At 42.1% G+C, this 8,210-nt stretch overlaps 1 protein-coding gene across 1 annotated transcript in view; it reads left to right on the top strand.

Moving 5' to 3' along the window:
* The first annotated feature begins 787 nt into the window (after positions 1-787).
* gnaz (guanine nucleotide binding protein (G protein), alpha z polypeptide) overlaps positions 788-8,210 on the top strand; it is a 28,924-nt gene continuing 21,501 nt past the window's right edge. Inside the window, exon 1 of the mRNA XM_075455238.1 lies at positions 788-1,078. The gene's annotated coding sequence lies outside the window, so the exon portion shown is untranslated. The remainder of the gene's footprint in view (positions 1,079-8,210) is intronic.

The following is an 8,210-nucleotide window of genomic DNA, read 5'->3' as shown; positions in this document are numbered from 1 at the left end:
TGGGCATGTGTCTGTTATCAATAAGGGAGGAGTCTCTTTACACACTGGTGGCATGTGTAATGACAGAGCAATCATACTCCAGCAGTGCGATCATTATGTTCCTGCGTGGTCGCACATGAATTCTCTGTAGCTGCAGTTCAGCTGAGCATTACAGTTTTTTTCTCCTCTTTTGGTTGTTGCTGTTCTCAGAGTTTAACAAGAAGAGGAAGAAACACAAGAGAGGAACCACCCATTCACACCCCGTTGCATGCTGCCTTATTTGCCCAAGCCTCTATCAATTCCTGGTTATAGCCAATAGCAATAAAGGAAGTGGTCCTACTGTCACAGAAACAGTTGGCACGGAAACAGCACATTACACCATCGTCCAAACCCCCTCCCATTCCTTTGTCGTCATTTCTGCCCTCCCTTCCTCTTCTCCTCTGCCCGGTCCCCTTCTCCTCCCTCTCTCCCTATCTTGTATGTTTTTTCAGTCATCAATGAAATCACAACCAATCCTGCTGCTGGCCTCTGAGCAAGAATATTACACCCTCAAGAAACATTTCTACTTGCTGTTTTACGTCAATTCTAACCAGCAGGGCTCAGATTCCTTAACAACCGATGTATATTTAATAACATGAAACAAAGATACTCTGGATGCTGCAACCATCAAAGCCTGTTTTCTCTCTTTCTCTCTGTTACTCTCATGATTTAATCCTGTCCATATCTACCCCCCTTCTCTCTATCCCTGCTGACTCCTCCCTCCATTTCTGCCCTGCACTCCCTCTCTCTGCTTCTCCGTCTCTGACACACTCAAACACACGCACACATATATACACACCCTCCACCCCCATCGCTGCAGTGTCTCAACTGCCTTGGAGCAAACAAGAGAGAATATAGAACACAGACGTTGATAAGACAGAGAAAGAGGGTTGCTGAAAGACAGAGCGAGATGTACGTGTGTGTGTGTGAGACCCTGTGAAAATGAGGCTGATATGAAGATGAAGCGGCAGGACTGAAGGTGGATCGCACAGAGCTTTTCTCTCCCTGCAAAGGCTTGTCTGCAGTATCCTTTGTAAATGGATGCTGGCTTGTGAAAACGGTAAGCTTGGCTATCCTCACTGAGCTTTTTTCTGGGTGGCTTGCCTTTTAGGCTGCAAGATATGACTTCACAATGGCCATTCTGTGGAAGTCGACAGTTAAAATGGGGAAGGTGATGTTCAGAGATGGCACCAAGGCAGGCAGGCAGCCTGTCCAATCCCCTCCTCCACCCTGCTAGCTGTGTGCCAACAGACACTGCTATCTTATGCTTGCAATTTGACTCATCATTTCCCTGGAGCATCCTTGATTCTTATAGAATGCTTTTATTTGCATGCAGTGCAGAGTTCATATAATTACTGTATGTAGGACAAGTGGAGGATGCATCAAAGATGTGTGTGTGCGCGTGTGGGAAAAGTGTCTGTTCTCTGTAGAACATCTGCCATAAGCTGCAGAAAAAGGAAAAATAAGAGAGTGAAACCGCCATCCCACACAATCAGGTGCTCAGCTCTTACAACTGGCTTTACGAGACACTGAATCTGGATGTGCAGTGGGAGGTGTACAAATCCTGTGGAGTTTGGCTCTGCAGGCTCTGGGATAAGCAGGGGAATTGTGGCCTGGAACATTGTAGGATTTGCCAGTGCAGTTGTTCTCCGGAGTAAATTTACATCAATTAATAATCTCCATCTTGAAATGGGATTTTTTTGGTTTATTTGTGTTCAGCTGTTTATGTCCGTTTATCAATCTACTGTAAATCCTGACAGTAAGAGAATGAAAAAGGGCAGAGCAGAGTGTGCTCATTACTCAGCAGGCAAAACAGAGCAACTGACATTTTCGGTCCCTACAGTCTTTCCTATTTTCAAGAGCTTTATTGCATTTTATTTTCAGTGGGGGGTTGGGGTTTATTGTGTGGCATCAGAGGAGCATGTGTATTTCTGTTCACTGTATGCTTGTTTGTGTTACATGCTTGAGAGAGGGAGAATAAGAGAAAGCTAGTGCAGGGAGCGGTTTAGGGGCAGAGGGGGGGGGGGTTAACTGTAGGGAGGCAGATGGGGCAGAGGGGCGGAGGTTGATGCAGCAGAGAGCAAGAGGGAGAAAGAAGGAAAGAGAAGATTTGGCACAGATTGGATGGATGAGCTTGGGTGGGTGGGTGTGGGGGGGGGGGGGGGGGACACACGATGATAATTTCACGGTGGTGGAAAGACAGCGCGTTTCTGAGCATGTTACACAGAAAGAATGCTGGATAAGTCTGTGATCGTTCCAGCAGTAGCAGTGCTCACCAAGGCTCGGAGACGTCTCTGAATCAAAGCAAAGATGGTGGAAATCCCATCACACCTTTCTTGTTCAAGTTCGGCTGAATCAAAGGGGGTTTGTGAAACTGGGCAGGGATACCAGACTCCTGCAACTGAATGTATCACTCTAATTGAATGCACATGCAACTCACTGTTAGCTACAGTGTCCTTTTGAAAAATTACATAACACGCATGGATTTATTTTTTTTGAGTGAGACATACCTGAATTCACTTTGTAAAGCAAAGTGTACTGATGTCAGCACAGTCTGTGGAATATTCAAGGAGTATCAATCACTGAAGAAAAAAAGTCTTTGGGCTATAATCAGAGCTGGCTGCACATCATTGCATAGCATGCAATTAATATTTCATAGGCTAGACAGTTTCTCATTGTGTCTTTGATGTTTTAGTCTACTGGTGATTTCTCTCTCCTCTTAGTATATCTTACTGCTGTCTCAGTGACTGGTTGGTAACCATGAGAAGACAAAACAAGGTCACATTCAGTGTGGCACAAAAGCTATAATCTCTCCCAGCAAGCTGGACTGGCATCCAATTCATCTTTTCATATCAGCTGGAAAATGTTCAGTTTCTCTCTGGAACATTTAAATGGAAAATGTCAGAGGTCTCTGATGACATTGACTTAAAAATGATGGATGACGGGGTCCAGCCTGAAATATAAACGTTAAGCACATGTTTACAAGATGGGCCTTCACCTCGTTTCAAACAGGCTCACAAAACTAAAAAGAAATATCATCACACCATGATATTTTGAAAGTAATGCAGGAAACCTCCAGAATCAGCACAATACTCAAATTAAGCAATCTTTTTTTCAAGAATGACGGAATGATGCAACTCAAGGGGCTCTTATTCTCATGAAATCGGTCGCAAGAGTGTGGCAAACCCTATGCTGAGCTGACCTCCTTCCACCTCTTTTGTTACTTGCTACATCAATTCCACTGGGTGACATAATGGCAGGGGACAGCAGGGACAGACTTGGTTTTAAAGTGACAGTGGCTATTGAGGTAGCAGTTCCTGCACAGAGGAGCCCATGTCACCGTCCGGTGCACTTTAAGCCACTGTTACCTTGTAGGTGAGCACACTAGAAACTTGGACAATTAAACTTAGTCCTATTACAGATAAGTGCCAAGGGGGCCAAGTGAGGTTCCCTCAGCAGCGTACTTAATAAAATGATTAATCTAAGGTGTCATTTATTTCCTCGAGAGGAAGCGGTACAATTATCATATACATTTGTAAAAAAAAAGAAGTTGTGGGAATTAATAGGAAAATTGAGTTTGAACACTGCATTGAGGCAGTTAAATATCCTATAAAACCACAGAGGAAATGTCTCCACAAGATCCACGTGCCTCAGACATGCTGTCTGTCTTTATGTTCTGACAGGACCTTGCTCTAATTCAGCTGGCTCGGCGTTCATGTTTGTTTTGGGTCTTTAATTCCTGCCAGGTACTGGGACAAAGTGTCATCTCCACACAGACATGTTTTAGCAGCAATTTCTTTGAGACTGTTGCTGATGTAGACAGGAGGACTAATAAATTACTTAACAGAGAGGTATCAAGGACCAGGGCTGTAAGTGGAATCGAACCAAATCTTAGGGGGTGTGTGTGTGTGTGTGTCGGGGGGTGGGGTGGGGGGGGGGCAATATGAGAACGTTTGAGGATTAGGTTTCTAACTTTCAGTGTTACATAAAGCAACATGGGCTCAATTCATCCCCGTTTTTCTTCTTGCTCTCCTTTCTAATCTTCACTGGTGGTTGCAAACAGGGGCCTGTGTGTTTTCCTGAGATTGGCAAGTGAGAGGGCCTTACTTCCAGCTCTCAAATCTGAGTGATGAGAGGGCAGAGCGGAAGGGACTAACAGAGCAACTTTGTGTTTCATTGCACACACATAACAGTGGTCATATGACAACAAGGAGGTGGTGGAGAGGGAGGGGGACGATGCGGCCTACTAAATTGGTGAGAGTTGAAAGAAAAGACGTGGAGTGTGTCTGCATGGATGGATGAACATATATCCCTATGCAGGCTGCGTTGCATTCTGAGATCATTATGCAATTAAACAAGAGCCTTGTTTTGATGAAGGGATGCAGGTTTGCTTTTCCAAGAAAATACCTGAAAATGGCACGAGGCTGGTGGTGTGTGTGAGTCACCTTATTAGTCCTCTGGCGTCCTTCTACTAGTTCTTACAACAAAGTTTCTATGATAAACAACAGTATTTGATTGAGTTTGCGCAGTGACGAGAAACAGTGTTCTTTTTTTTGTTCTCGTTATCTCATTCTCCTCAGCTTGCTCACACTTATCCTGTAAGCACAAAACACATAGTTCAACTACCTATTATGTAATAAGTGAAAGGATTGGCAACAGAGCTGTATCAAATATAACTGATAAAATACAAATATTTGGGTTTTCGGCAAGATTATATAAGAATTTGCTGCAAAGACCCTGTAGAAGCACCTAGTTCAACATGGAGGATATTTTACTCTTTACAAGTTAAGCAGCTTTTTCACTTATTGTCCTCACAGTCTTGATTTAATAAAGCACATTTGTGTGGGTTAATTTTGTTGCATCTGCTGCAGTGTGATAAATTTTTCCTTTTCCTGTTCCAGTTATCAAATCACCAACTGCCGATAATGTCTGTGGGTTGCAGAAGACTGAAAGTGTCTGTTACCCACAATTTCCTTCTGTTGCAAAAAGCCTTTATCTCATCTGTTAAGACGCAAATGAATCTCATGCTGATGTGAGGGTTTGAATGTAGATTAGAATGGTCCACATGTTGTTTTCATCTACTATAAGAGGTCCATCGTGAGAAAAAATGTCTGCTAATCGCACGTGTATAACAGAAATGTGTACTCACTTGTCCACCTTGTGCCATCTTATCCCTTCACATGAGACAGCCTGCCCATAGCTCAGCCTGTGCACAAGCATGCCATTGTCATCGCTGGCTGCCCTTGTGACTCAGTGTGACCCATTGGATTGGAGAGAGAGGAACACAGCCATTGAGATCAGGAGCGTTAAACAGAGCATTATCACAAAAAAGCATCTAGCAGACAGAGATCTCACCCCCAACCCGTCCCCACCCTCTAAACAGCCCACTGTTTTAGGGGAGTACAGAGAAGAAAACACTGCCCGTCATTGTTTGCCATAATGAATGAATGGTGTCCTCCCTTGTATACAGTAAGCAGGCATCATTCTCTGAAGTCCGCATTCAATAGAGCATGTCAGAAAGCACTAACACGACATGGTGAACAAACAATTGTGAGAGCTAAATTAGAAGTTTACAAAAACTAAGTTTGACTATTTGGCTTAGTTTGGATTTCCTTTCAACCTCCCTGATGATTTGGTGCATTAATAATGATTAAGTAGCATTGACTCGGTGGAAAAAGCAAGCATGGCATGCTGTCATGCATGTTTTAGATGTCAGGAGCTGAGAACAGTTGATATTAAATTGATATTTACTACATTATGGCTGAAATGTATTTAACTTAACTGGGGTATTCTGCCCATCACCTCGATAGATAGTCTCCTGACACATGATTCTGAAGGCCATTAAACAGTCAGACACATCCACTTTGGAGTTGTCTTGTAGGGAAATTCCACACATTTGCCTATGTGCTCAAATTTGGTTCCACTGCTCGATCATAAATGATTAACCACCTGCTACCAGCCTCAATGGTTCTTTAAAGTTTCTATTACAATGCATTATCAAGAACAGATAATGTACAAGAAGATGGACAGGATTATTAAATATGAATGAAAGCTAATCCAGAGGACACTCCTTTAGGATCAAATGGCGAATATAAAGCTGAACAAACCGCTGAATGGAGTTGAAGAGCATTGTGGCTGTGACCTATATCTCATATGATTCTGATGTAAAGTGGGGCGACCACATAGCTCTTACTCATCACACAGAGGCAGGCCTTCCGGGTTGAAACGCTTTCTTTGCTTTCTCTAAGATCTGCACAGCACAGCATCAGGTTTGGTTGATTACCATCAACCCGTTTCAGTGTCATTTTCCAGAAGCTTCACACGATACAGCACCATATACAGGACCTGTGCTAACAAATGCCATTGAGGTGACATTGATCTATGGTTCTGCGGCTCACAGCATGAAATTGACTGTCTGCTTGTTGTCCTACATTCCACAACAATACAGCTGAAGAAGATTCCGACTATAAACTAGTGCCCTGCAGATCACCTAAACATATTTGATAACTTCCTTCTCTCCTATTGCAAATCTTTATCAACACAACCATGTTCATGATATGTTTAATTTAGTTTCATTTCTGCCTTGCAGGCACTGCTTCACGTTATGCTACTTATCACAGTAAAGGGTCAACTAATAACTCCAGTCAATCACTGTGTCTTTTTTTGGCTTTTAGAAGCAAACTGACAGAACATAATCAGACAAAAAAATATGTTGAAAGAGATAATCAGTCATGCTACAGTTTTGGTTTGCCTAGTGAGAGTAGCGAAAGGATTTTGAGAAATTAAGATTATCTTCGCCAAAAAGTGGCCACTCCTATCCTAACAGAAAGGCTTATTGTATATTAGCGTCTGCATGTGAGAAGTCTGGGAAACTTTCCCAAACTGGTAACATCTCCAGCACTGTTTCCAGTTGCTCTTGCATAATGGATTTAAGATTACTCGCAGTGCTGCAACACAGCGCGGCACTGCTGGAATAAATGGAAGCAAACAAACAAGACCGTCTGATTTAATATTGTACTCAAAAAAACTGCCTGGATTGCTCAAAGCTCATTTTTCAATAAAGTCATCTGTAAGATCTTTATTTTTTGTTTCAGCAGCCTTCTCTCACTTCAGATCCAAAGGCTCCAGCTTAAATTATTTTTATTTATCTATTCATTTTTAATAATAAGCAATCCTGGCTGCGAATCCTTGTGTAGCTATGACACTGAAGTAACATCCAGACATATCAAATAAAACATATACATGGCAGGTTGGTGCTACAGATTATTCATGCTTCATGTATTTCTTAGCAGTAATACAATTAGTGAGTTCTGTTTATTTTTCCTGATTACACAAGTTGGTCAATATTTAAACTGACAGCCAATCAAAGTGTGCTTAATAAAGTCCAATAGCCCAACACACCCTAACTCCATACAATAAACCTCACAGCAAACCTTTCGTTAATCAAGTTTGGTTTTGCTGACAGCTGGGTGTTGATATAACTCTGAGGTCAGTTTCTGCATTGCACTATATTATGTTGCATTCTCCTCATATAGATTTTAAAATTTTTCCATGTGAGATACTTGGCATATGAAGTCAGGGTAGCTAAAAGGCAGTTTTGAGCTTCAAAGACTTGATTTGGGTCATGTGTAGCCCATCAACCACAAGGATGCTGTGGTCCAAAGTATTCAGCATAGTACTGCAAAGACTAAGACCTCATGTCTTCAATTCAAGCTTTTTTCCCCCCTCAAACAAAGATTTCTTTATAATAAAAGGTTGTTTATGCAGGAAGTTTTAGATTATTGAAATATTTAAGATTTGACTGTTTCAGTGAAAAGACACAAAGGTCCTAGAACATGTCTGTAGTTGATTAAATAATCAAATATCGCCTGTGAAGACAGCCTCAAGACTATAATTGGTTTGTCACTGATCAGCCAAGCAGCACTAATATGTGATAATAGGTAATGGATGATAGTGTTTTAACTGGCAACATTATCAGAATTTAAATTATTTTTCCTTTTTAGGGGAAATACTAACATCAGTTGAAATTTCTCCAGACGTCGTGCAGAGTGCTGATGCTCTGCTGTGGTTTAATAACATCAACACAGCTTCAAATGCTCGCCACAAGCCTCTGAATGTCACCCTGGCCTTCACCTATACACTCTGTAGACCCATTGTTGTTGCGCAAAGCCATCTCACTCCATTTGAAAAAT

This window comes from Odontesthes bonariensis, chromosome 22 (genome assembly GCF_027942865.1).
Source record: "Odontesthes bonariensis isolate fOdoBon6 chromosome 22, fOdoBon6.hap1, whole genome shotgun sequence".
Taxonomy (NCBI): domain Eukaryota; kingdom Metazoa; phylum Chordata; class Actinopteri; order Atheriniformes; family Atherinopsidae; genus Odontesthes; species Odontesthes bonariensis.
This window is presented reverse-complemented; position numbering and strand designations above follow the sequence as displayed.